Genomic DNA, 12,564 nt, shown 5'->3' with positions numbered 1-12,564 from the left:
GCTGATTTTGATCTGACACTTGTTTTTTACTAATTTGGGTGAGCTGATTTCAAATATCAAACCCATTTTTCTCTATCACGTCAGGTTTTTCCTCTATGGCATTTTCTTTTTGCTAATTTGTAAGTTTTTGATAGTTTTAAGGAGGCAGTACTATTTAGAGGATCAAAGAAATCAATTTTTTAATATTATTTTCTGAAAGTATGTACTTTTAAAAATCTGTTCCTAACTTTTTATCAAGAAATTCGAAAAATTCCCGAAGATATAGTCTATTATTCAAAATGGTGCGCAGATAAGAATCGGAGCACTCACCACTCTCGCTTGTTAGTAAACGAATAAATGCGTAAGAACCTGCAATGGTACGTACTGGCGCTTTGAATGCGAGAAAGGCCGATAACCGACCTAATACATTTAGGTGATGAAAAGTAGGTGATGACAACTGCCTAAAACAAATGAATGCTCTATGCGTCATAGCAGACAAAGAACGATCAAAATCAGTCAATCGTTAATCAATCATAAAAGTACGATGAGCACTTATAACGTTTCAATAAAGTCTGTTTTTTTTTGTCTTGTTAATTGCATGTTAGTCGGCAGTGAAGAAAATATATCATGTCTACTACTCAAAAATGTGTCAATAGTGTAGATTCCTTCTTCTACATTTGTGGCAGCTTTACTGTTCCCAGTCAAAGGACAAATATCACTGATTTTGTTAAGAAAGTGTACTTTGCATACTTGGACGTAAAACTTGCAGATCAGGACAATTCATGGGCTCCAAATAAAGTGTGTAAGTCATGTGTAGAAAATTTACAACAGTGGAGCAAGCGAAAACGCCAAAAATTAGCTTTTGGCATTCCAATGATTTGGCTCATTGGAATGCCACCCAAAATAGTACTGCCTCCTTAAAACTATCAAAAACTTACAAATTAGCAAAAAGAAAATGCCATAAAGGAAAAACCTGACATGATAGAAAAAAATGGATTTGATATTTGATATCAGCGCACCCAGATTAGTTCAGACTTCTGGTTATAATAAGAAGAATAAGAAAAAAATTATGTATCCAAATCTCGACTCAGCAATTCGGCCAGTTGCTCATCCCAATGAAATAGCCATGCCAATTTCAAGTGTGTCTTACTACACAATGGGAATATATATGGCTCAATTCCTATTGGCTATTCAGTCCACTTAAAGGAAACATATGAGGACATTAAAAAGGTTCTGAAGTTATTAAAATATACAGACAATAACTGGATCATCTGTGTGGATCTTAAAATGGTGAACTTTTTACTTGGCTTTCAAAGAGGATATACAAAGTTTCCGTGTTTTCTATGCTTCTGGGAGTCGAGCTAGAAACCAACAGTGGAGTCAGAAACACTGGCCTCTTAGAATATCCTTAAATGTTGGAGAACAGAATGTTATAAATCAACCTTTAATCAATAGAGAAAAAATCATTTTTCCACCTCTACACATCAAACTAGGTCTTATGAAACAGTATGTTAAAGCTTTAGATTTACAAGGTGACTGTTTCCAATACATATGTGAAAAATTTCCACGACTTAGTTATGAAAAAATTAAAGCCGGTGTATTTGATGGACCGCAAATTAGAACTTTAATGAGAGACCCAAATTTCATCAACTCTATGAACGAAATTGAGAAAGAGGCCTGGACTTCATTTACGATGGTTGCAAATAATTTTCTTGGAAACAAAAAAAGCGTGCAATTACAAAGATCTAGTGGAAACAATGCTTGAAAATTTCCAGCGCCTAGCAACATGAGCATAAAGCTTCATTTCCTATACAGTCATCTTGATAGATTTCCCGAGAATTTAGGTGCTGTAAGCAATGAACAAGGCGAAAGATTTCATCAAGACTTAAAAACTATGGAAGATCGGTACCAAGGAAGATGGGATTCTCACATGATGGCCGACTACTGTTGGAGTAGTCGGCCATCATGTGAGAATTTCTGCTGTGTGTTCTGTTTTGGCAATTCAAAGGGATTGCCAAAACAGAACACACAACAGAAATTGCTACAAACCAAAATTTATTCCCTGAAACTCATGTGTAAGTAAAATTGTTATTTTTTTATAAATATTCTTGTAATTTTTAATGAATATTGTTAAGTAGTTATGTATCTAATTTTCAGCCTCTCTCGCATTCAAAGCGCCAGTACGTGCCGTTGCAGGTTCTTACGTATTTATTCGTTTACTAACAAGTGAGAGTGGCGAGCGCTCCAATTCTGATCTGCGCACCGCTTTGAATAATAGGCTATATCTTCGGGAATTTTTCGAATTTCTTGATAAAAAGTTAGGAACAGATTTTTAAAAGTACATACTTTCAGAAAATAATATTAAAAAATCGATTTTTCTGATTATCTAAATAGTACTGCCTCCTTAAAACTATCAAAAACTTACAAATTAGCAAAAAGAAAATGCCATAGAGGAAAAACCTGACATGATAGAGAAAAATGGGTTTGATATTTGAAATCAGCGCACCCAAATTAGTAAAAAACAAGTCTCATATAAAAGTCAGCAAAAATTGTGTTGGACTGTGTAATTTATGGAGAGGAAGAGTACAGGGGAAGGTGTGTAAACAGTGGTGTGCCACAGGGCTCTATACTCAGGCCACTGCTATTTAATTTTTACATACAGGAAATAAACTAAAAGGGAAATATTCACTTGTTCATTTACTGCTGATGCAAAACTAGGCAAAGCAACGTCAATAAGGATGTTATAGAAACAATGAAAGGTAATTTAAATAGACTGACAGCATGGATAAAAGAGAATGGCTGTCACTTTAGTGTGACAAAATATAAGGTTATGCATTTCAAGAAAAGATTACCAGCTTGAAATGAGTTGCAGGAAACTGATGAGACTAGGGATGTGTGTGTGGGGGGGGGGGGGGGTGAACTGCGAGTTAAATTTCTTAAGGCAGGCATAGTGCAAAAGTGATTAAAATAGTTCAGAGGGTTATCTAGTTAATAAACACAAGCAGAGATGAAGCCCAATATGGACTAATTTGCAGAGATCTGGTCACCTGAATTTTTTGGGGGGATGAAGAGAATCAAGAGGTAAGTAAACAACATGATGACATATCTATGGGATGTTCTTTATTAGGGTGGGTTTAAGATTTGAAAGTTATAGAAATTAGTTAAAATGCCATATTTTCCATTAATTAACTGGGAAATATGATACAGACAAAGGGAATTACACTGAAATCCTATGTCTATATCATATTTCAGGAAATATACATAACTTAAAGGTTATTACAGCATTGACACAGAAAAAATTTTTCGGTACATGACAAACAGGGAAGAATTAGATATCATCTCTAGAAACTGAGCAAGAGTGTAAGGATTAGATTTTTTGCTTGGAGAGTGGTAAATCAGCAGAATTGCCAGTCAGTTGTGATGCTCTGTCAGTGAATGAGCTCAAAGTAAAGTATGACAGGTATGTGCAAATGCTGACTGATGCTTATTAAAATGTTTAGACCTCTTTGTGGACTCTATGGAAATGATGATGTTCAGACTGTATTTTCCCCCTACTGCAGGAGGGCTGGGTCTACTTCTCCCATGACCCATTCCATATTGGGAGAGAGTGCATACAGTCATCTCCTGACTTATGTTGAGGTTCCATTCCATCCGGCACGACATAAGTCCATACATTAAATCAACAGAGTTATAGAGATTAGGGACTTATAAGTATAAGTCCCTAATAAGTATTCTGTCATTTAAACCTTATAAAACTGTACTGTGCATTAATGCCACTAATAAACAGTAGAATAATCATTCAAATCTTCCTCCACAATCACATCTTCATTACCTTCCCTATGTGAAGGACTTCTGGTGTAACCTATCGTTTTTTAATGAAAATATCCAATGTACCTTGATTATTCCTCTTCTTTTCATCATAAATTTGTTTATAGCAAGCAAATGCATCATGTACTTTCCTTTCCCTAATAAGTAGTATGCTACTTATTAGAAGAAAGGGGTCCATGTCTTCAGCCATTCTGAGACCATCGCTAACTGCAGAGAACATTTCTGCAAGACCCTTCACTGTGAATTCTTTAACTACCTCATCTTGTTTCTCTTTTCCCTCTTCCTTTTCTCATTCTTCCTCTTCTGCAACACACTGTTCCTCCAGTTCAACCAATTCTTCATTGGTAAACTCTTCAGGAGCAATTTCTATGAAATGAATTATGTCGTCATCATTCACTTCGAGATTCAGATTGTTTGCTAGGCCCACTATTTCTTCACTCAATTTACAAATGTCTTAATTTTTTTTAAAACTTCCAAAATCATGCTCAAGCCTTTTTAATATCTTTTTCCATATGCCACTCACACATTGAGAGGTCACTTCATCCCAAGCGACAGCAATATTTTTAATAGCATGATAAATATTGAATGCTTTCCAGAATGGCATGCGAGTCTGATCATTTCCTTCATTGGCACAAATGGCTTGTGAAGTTTTTCGTAGATAATAAGCCTTAAACACTGCAAGAACTCCCTGATCCTTCGGTTGGATCAATGAAGTAGTGTTTGGAGGGAGAAACATGACCTTGATGTTGGAGTGAAGATCACCAAAGAATTAATAAAATTTTATCTAGAATTAATAAAATTTTAAATTCTGCAATTTCTTTCACACAATAGCTTTCCATTTCACTCGCATAAAAGTCGATTAACCCCTTAACATACCAATTAAAAACCAGAAAGTGCTCATTTTTCTGCCAATTTTTGGGCAAGGGTGATTTGCTGGATCAAAATCATCATTATTTGAAAAATAATGATGAATTTTGATCCAGCAAATTGCCGCCATTAAATAAGTACCTGCTGGGGTCACTGCCCCTGACATTGGGAAGCAGCATTGTCAGTACTGAGACAAGGTTGAAGCCAAATGATGACGGAAAAGCTTGTGAGCAGAGATTTGCAGATGACAATATGATTATATTGTGTACGTCTGTAATACTGTGGAGCAGAAAGCAAACGGAGAAACTACTGCTCTACCTTATCTCCAGAACAACCACCATGGCGAGCAAACCCTTACGGCCCCAAGTTCCCGGCGTCCCTTAAATGGGACAGGGGTGCGAAGAATCTCCGGGCTCAAAATAGTGTCCACTTTTAAAATTGCAACTTGGAATGTCAGAACTCTGTATGAAGCTTGCAAATTAAGAAATGCCACAAGAGAAATGAAGAGGCTGGGCATCCGGATTTTGGGAATTTGCAAGACAAGATGGCCAGGATCTGGAAAGTGTCAACAAGATAATACAACAATGTATTACTCTGGGAATGATGAGAACAAACATCGACATGGTGTAGCTGTAATAGTAGATGAAGAAATCAATAAATCAGTACTAAACTGGATTCCATTTTCTGAAAGGATAATGCTGTTACAACTTAAGGGAAACCCTGTTAACATAAATATCATCCAAGCTTATGCACCTACAGCTGACAAAAGTGAAGAAGATGTTGAAGAGTTTTATGAACACCTAAAAGAGATTAAAAACCTAACAAAGAAACATGATATAAACATAGTGATGGGTGACTTCAATGCAAAAGTAGGAAGAGGGGGTGATGGAGAAATTATTGGCGAACATGGCTTAGGCACCAGAAATGACAGAGGAGATCGCCTAGTCCAGTTCTGTCAGGAAGAAGATCTAACAATAGCAAATACCTGGTTTAAACTTCCACCCAGAAGACTGTACACTTGGAAATCGCTTCAAGATAACCAACATAACATTGTCCGAAATCAAATTAATTATATACTGATAAATAAAAGATTCCACAGTAGTATAAAGAGTGCAAAGACTTATCCTGGAGCAGATATCTCATCAGACCACAATCCCATAGTTGCAGAAGTACGTCTTAGATTAAAATCAGCTAAAAAATCACAAAAGAAGAAAAAGAAAATTGATGTAGAAAAACTGAAAGACCCGAACATAAATAAAAGTGCCAAGACACAGCTTAACCTGCGATTACAACAGATTAACATAGAAGAAAATAAAAGTGTGGAATCACTTTGGAATAGCTTAAAGAATGCCATCGTAACAACAAGTATTGAAGAAGTAGGTTATGTGAATAATATAAAACAACAGGAATGGATGACAGATGAGATTCTCTCTTATTGATACAAGAAGAATGTACAAAAACAAAGACCTAGCCAGGTATACAGAAACACATAACATCGTCAAGAAAAAAATAAAAGAAGCCAAGGAAAATTGGATGAAAAATTTATGTAATGAAATTGAACTGCTTCAGAAGAAACATGATAATTTCAATCTGTATAAGAAATTCAACGAAATTTCCGGAAAACTGAGGAAAAAGCAAATAGTGTCTCTAAGAGAAGAAAATGGAAAAATAATTCTAGAAGAGAATAAAGCACAGATTTGGATAAAATATGTAACAGAACTTTTCAATGATACTAGACAGAAGCCTATAAATATAAAAGATAACATTCAAGGACCAGTAATCATGAAATGTGAAATAGAGAATGCTATACGAACAAGTAAAACAGGAAAAGCCAGTGGACCAGATGGTGTGCAAACAGAATTTTTAAAATTAATAGAACCAGATAACATCAAACTTCTTGAAAAACTATTTAATGAAATATATGAAAGTGATGAATTTCCATCAGATTGGCTCAAATCTACATTTATCACTATCCCAAAGAAACCCAAAGTGAATTCCTGTGGTGATTTCCGACTTATTAGTCTAATGAGCCAAACATTAAAAATATTTTTGAAAGTAATTCAGAATAGCATTTATAGAAAAAAGTGAAGAAACTCTAAGTGAAACACAATTCGGCTTTCGGAACAGTTTTGGTACTAGAGAGGCCCTTTTCTGTACCCAAATATTGATACAAAAATGCATAGAAAAACAGAAATCTGTCTTTATGTGTTTCATAGATTTTGAAAAAGCATTTGAAAAAGTCAAACACACTAACTTAATAGAAGTCCTTCAACAAACAAGGCTAGACGAACAAGACATAAGACTAATAACAAATCTGTATTGGAATCAGTCAGCTACCGTTCAATTAGACAACATTACCACCAGTGATATTAACATCAAAAGAGGAGTGAGACAAGGATGTGTGCTCTCACCACTCCTGTTCAACATATACGCAGAGGTAATCTTTAAAAAAGCATTGGAAGAATGCCCAGAGGGAATCACAATAAATGGAAAGATTTTTAACAACCTACGATATGCAGATGACACCGTGCTAATTGCAGATAACATTATGGATTTCCAAAAACTCATTGACAGAGTACACATAGAAAGCCAAAGAATGGGAATAAATATAAACATCAACAAGACAAAATACATGATCATCAGCAAACATCCAGCCTCATCAATGAAACTGACACTCAATGGGAAAAATATTGATCAAGTGTCAAGATATAAATATCTTGGTTGTTGGCTTAATGAACGGTGGGATCCAGAAATAGATATAAAGACAAGGATTGAAGTTGCACGGCAGTCATTCATGAAAATGAGAACACTATCTGCAATAAAGACCTAAACATGGAAGTCAGATGCCGAATGCTGAAATGTTACGTGTGGTCTATTCTGCTCTGTGGAGGACATTGAAGGCGACAACCATCAAGAAAATCGAAGCCTTTGAGATGTGGCTATACAGAAGAATGCTAAAGATATCATGGACAGAAAAACTTACCAATGAAGAGGTCTTAAAATCCATTGGCAAAGCTGAACATCTTGTACAAATAATCAAGAAAAGGAAAACATCATATCTTGGCCACATCATGAGAAATAGCAAATACCAACTTGTACAAACTATTTTGGTAGGAAGAATTGATGGCAAAGGAACTAGAGGAAGAAAAAGAATATCATGGTTTGACAACATCAAGACGTGGACAGGAAAGAGCAGTGCACAACTGCTCAGATTAGCACAAGACCACAGTTTGTTCGCCAAGATGGTCGCTGACCTTCGATAGAAGATAGCACAATAAGAAGAAGAATGATGAATTTGTGCAAAAGCAAACGAAATAGCCAATAGACACCATTGGCAACTTTTCTCGGCTGAAAGGAAATAGGCTCAAGATTGTCTAGCATCTATATTCGGTTGTATTTATATGTGAAACCAAAATTCAAAATCAATTTCGGCAATAAAACAAAAGACGTGTCACAGGCATCTTTGTATATTAAGGGGTTAAGGCATCCTCAAACAATTTTTGAGTAATCCACAACTTCTTATTGCTTTGATAATGAACTGGAAGAGTATGCTTCTTAATGTTTTCGAAGGTTCATGGATTCCCACTGTGCTATATCACAAATCGTTTCAGTTTATATCCAGCCACATTACTTCTTAACAGAATCATAATATGGTCTTTAACTTTGAAACCAGGCATAAATTTTAGATTTTGGTGAATGAATGTCTGCTCCGGCATTTTTTTCCCAAAACAAGTCATATTAAATCTTTGCTGTAGCAAATAATTTTCCTCTGTAATAATTTTATCCAATTCCTCTCCACAAATTCCTTGGCAGCCTTTTCATTGGCACTTGCAGATTCACCATACATTTTCACATTATGCAGCGCAAAACTGCTTGAATCTCATGAATCAACTGGAAGAAGCATTGAATTTGTGGTTGTAATCGGGCCCTGCTTTCTCCTTCAACATATTGAAGGGACTCAGTACCTTAGGATTATGGTCATAGTGCTAAGGGGTATGCACTTTTGGTTCAGGTCCTTTATCCATGATGCAAGTAGCTTTTCCATATCACCAATAAGACCTTTTCATTGCTTCGTCACTATCGTCAATTTAATGGAAGCAAATCCTTTTACAGCCTCTACAATTTTATCCATATTTTTCAAAAGGTTGTCACTCTAAAATGAGACTATCCGAAGTCATGTGCAATCACATCGATGGGATTACCAGCTTCATGCTGCTTTATAACATGCAACTTTGTTTCAAGATCAATTGCTCGCCTCTTTTTCTGTGAATCTTCACTATGTTTTTCAATTGGGCATAGATGTTTGTAGGGGGACATGTAGGGAACGTGTTGCACAAAATATCGCAAAATATTTAATGTTAAACACATAAATAATCTATTTCTCAAACACAAAATCAACAGAGGAACTGTTGAAGACACGAGCCAATTGCTGAATGAAGTTGCCACTGAATGTGCTGTTCTCACTTGCACATGACGCATTGTTGCTAAATAGAAACCAACCTTTTTTACTTTATGCTCGCTTGCATCTTCAATATATAACATCGAAAATGTTATGTATTCCCTTATGGGATCACGGACGCATCTTCAAACGAATGTAACTCGCACGGACGTAAGTCGAGAGATGACTGTATATATTTGTATGAATGAATGTATGTATGAAGGTGAAAAATCACAAACATATATGCCCTAGATGGGATTCAATCTCACAGCCTTTTGGCTAGAGAGAGAGAGGATATGCTAACCACTCAGCCAACCAGGTCCAATGGAGATATCAATGTAATAATAATAAAATATTGCTGGATAAGCTACACTTTCTGTGCTTTTAATTAAATTCTCTACAATCTGCTGATGACATGTTGATGTCATCATCAATGGATGTCCCTTGATTACAGGCGCTGTTTATGGAAGAACTGGGTAGAAGAAGGAAACACCATGTGAGCAAGAATGATCCTTCAGTTGCTTAGGGATTAATACACAACAAATCATGTGGTATAGGTGATAACATCAAGGACAACTGTTGGATGCAGCGATAACAGAAAAGAAGACTGCCATGTTGCAACAAGTTAGTGAGGGTCATCATGTATGGGAAATGGCAGCCAAGCAGGTGTAAGTTTCAGTGAAGAAAAAAGATGTGTAAGCTAATGATCATATTATGACAAAGCCAAGGAACCGACTGGTGACCTACTTTGGCATGATCAATTGAAAGTGAAGAATACAGTTTCACCTGGGATCAGTTTGTGATAAGCTGCTAATGGCAATGGCTGACTGTAATTCTAAAAGTAACAGGGTTAAATAAAATGCTGATGAACTGAATGAATCATGAAATTAGACAAAACATGCAGAAAATGTTATAAAATTAAGTATAAAGAACATCTACTGCATGAAAAATTATAATAGGGTGAAGGCCAGGAAAGTGGCAGGTGTAGTGAAGGAGAAACTGGTATGAAAGTAGCATATCTCAGAAAAATACAAATTGCCCACATACTGCAATAATAAAATATATCCCATTCCCTTGTGACAATGAACCACCCTTCGAATCATGCTCTTCATTAGTTCACAATGAGTCCGGATTTAGACTATATGCTACTGTTGTAAAAGTGGTCAGTTATGTCCATAAGATGATCTAGAGGATTGAAATTGGAACTCTGTATAAGCTAGTCAAGTTTCCTCTACATCATTTGCCTTAAGCATGCCATAACAACATGTGTGATATGATAAAGTGCACTGTCCTGTTGAATGGGACAGTTCTGTGCTATTTAGCCAGCATTGTTGGTCAAGTAAACAGTACAACTATTCTCCAAGCAACAAGCAATAGGTCTGAATTCCTTTGTAACATGCATGGTTTGCAAGTCCTGAGGTGATAGATGATTTTTGTTACCCAGTGTGAAGCCACCACTCTGCTTATTGGACAGCTGAAGTGGCTTGAAAAAAAATCCATGTTTAGTGTCTCTGGATTATGTAACTCTTAGTTCATCTAGTATACTAACATAGATACATACATACAATAAGTTTAAATTCTCTTGTAGATGGGATACACATTAAAAAAAAGAAAAACGTGTTTAGTATCCATTAGCAGAAATCCAATCTATGTATAGGCAGATAGACAAAAATCTATCTAATGCTATTACTGTGTTCACAGCACATTCTGAGCACTTTCAATTGCTTTACTTCTATTCTTTCATCTCCTCCCTATTCCACCTGTTACTATCACCTTTCTATTATCTGCATCCATGAGTGAAAAGGATTCTCTGGCCAATTCAGCTAATCTAGAGAGACAATACACTCTTAATTGAAATGTGCATACCTGTCTTGTCATAAAGTGAACTCTCCCCTTACGAAATAAAAAAATTCGGTAGAAGTTATAGTTACAACTTGGAGAAGATCCCATAACACGTTACCTCTAAATTTCGTGCCGTAGCTCATTAGTACTTACATAAAATGATAAACAAAGCTAAGCCCCCATCTCAGTGCGTCACTTCATTGGATAATGGAAAACGTGTGGCCAATGCTTCACCGACCTCATTCTATGAACACTGTAATAGCATTGGATAGACATTTGCTACACATGCTGCAAATATGTAAACCAAGCTTCACTAGCAATTCAAAAAAATAATACCACTGCTGCTACACATACTTCAACTAATCCATATTGCAGTAATTTTATAGTTTACCTCCTAAAAACCATACAATTTTTAAGCAACAGAACCATACTAGTCTAGTCGCAGATCTGGCAAGCAGTTCTCAATTATATTTCCTTATTTCTCAAAAGCATAAAAAAATTAGTTTTCTAATACCTTAATAATCTGGCTGCGATGTTCTGTTGTTGTTTTTATTTAACGCAATTTTTTTTTCCTGTAAATAATGGTTTGAAAACGTTAGGTTTAGGTTCGTTATGATTTCCGTGGATACAATGGCATGTGGTTTTAAGATATCCTGTTGTTCAAATTATTACGTACCTGAACTAATTATGAACTTCACTTCATAACTACTGCTTTCCTCTTGATATTTTCCTTTTACAACTCTCGCCTTTTCAAATAACTTTCATTACTATAAGAAACCAGAAACTGCCACACATATTCGTTAACTAAAAAAGTGCTGCCATCTACTACAGAGCCAGGGCTGCCACTTACATTTTTCGAATTTCCCAGATTAGACCTCAAATATTCCCCAGATTAGGGAAAAGTTCCCCAGGTAGTAATAACTGGGATTCGGATTTTTAGGTCGTATAAAAGTGCAAAATATGCGTCCACGTATTATTATTATTATTATTATTATTATTATTATTATTATTATTATTACTTATTATTTTAACGGTGTCTCCATTGAGTCAAAAGACTCATCGCGGGAGACCCGACATTGGCACACTAACCATTATTTACATAATACCTGTCATACCTCTCCTTAAATTTATTCACAGTTGAAGCATTCACAACCACCTCTGGCAAAGCATTCCACCCATTCCCAACCCTCCAAGTAAAAAATCTAGTCCTAACAAACTTGTTAACCACACTCTTACACAATCTCACATTGTGTAAGAGTGTGGTTAACAAGTTTGTTAACCACATCCTGCACTGGTCTTAAAAATATCATCAGTATCAATCCTGTAAAATCCTGTTAACAATTTAAATACCTCTATCATATTTCCTCTCCTACGTCTATCAGCTAGTTTTTGGAACCAACAGATCATTAATCTATCCTCATAGGGAACATCCCACAGACCTGCAACAATCTTTGTAACCCACCTCTGAATCCTCTCCACCACTTCCGCATCACCAAGAAATCCTGGCGACCAGATCTGTGCACAATAGTCCAAATGCGGCCTTATTAATGCCTTATAGAGTGGAACAAAAACTCCCTATCCCTGCTTGTTAGTGTGTTCCTCAACAACAA

General features: G+C 36.0%; 1 protein-coding gene across 1 annotated transcript in view; it reads right to left on the bottom strand.

Moving 5' to 3' along the window:
* The window catches only part of LOC150103028 (uncharacterized), a 110,023-nt gene extending 98,260 nt beyond the window's left edge, over window positions 1-11,763 (bottom strand). The window contains exon 1 of the mRNA XM_090398143.1: window positions 11,631-11,763. The gene's annotated coding sequence lies outside the window, so the exon portion shown is untranslated. The remainder of the gene's footprint in view (window positions 1-11,630) is intronic.
* Window positions 11,764-12,564: the final 801 nt, after the last annotated feature.

Source organism: Typopeltis vanoorti, chromosome 9 (genome assembly GCF_054136105.1).
Source record: "Typopeltis vanoorti isolate ZY-2024b chromosome 9, IOZ_Tvanoo_1.0, whole genome shotgun sequence".
Classification (NCBI taxonomy): domain Eukaryota; kingdom Metazoa; phylum Arthropoda; class Arachnida; order Uropygi; family Thelyphonidae; genus Typopeltis; species Typopeltis vanoorti.
This window is presented reverse-complemented; position numbering and strand designations above follow the sequence as displayed.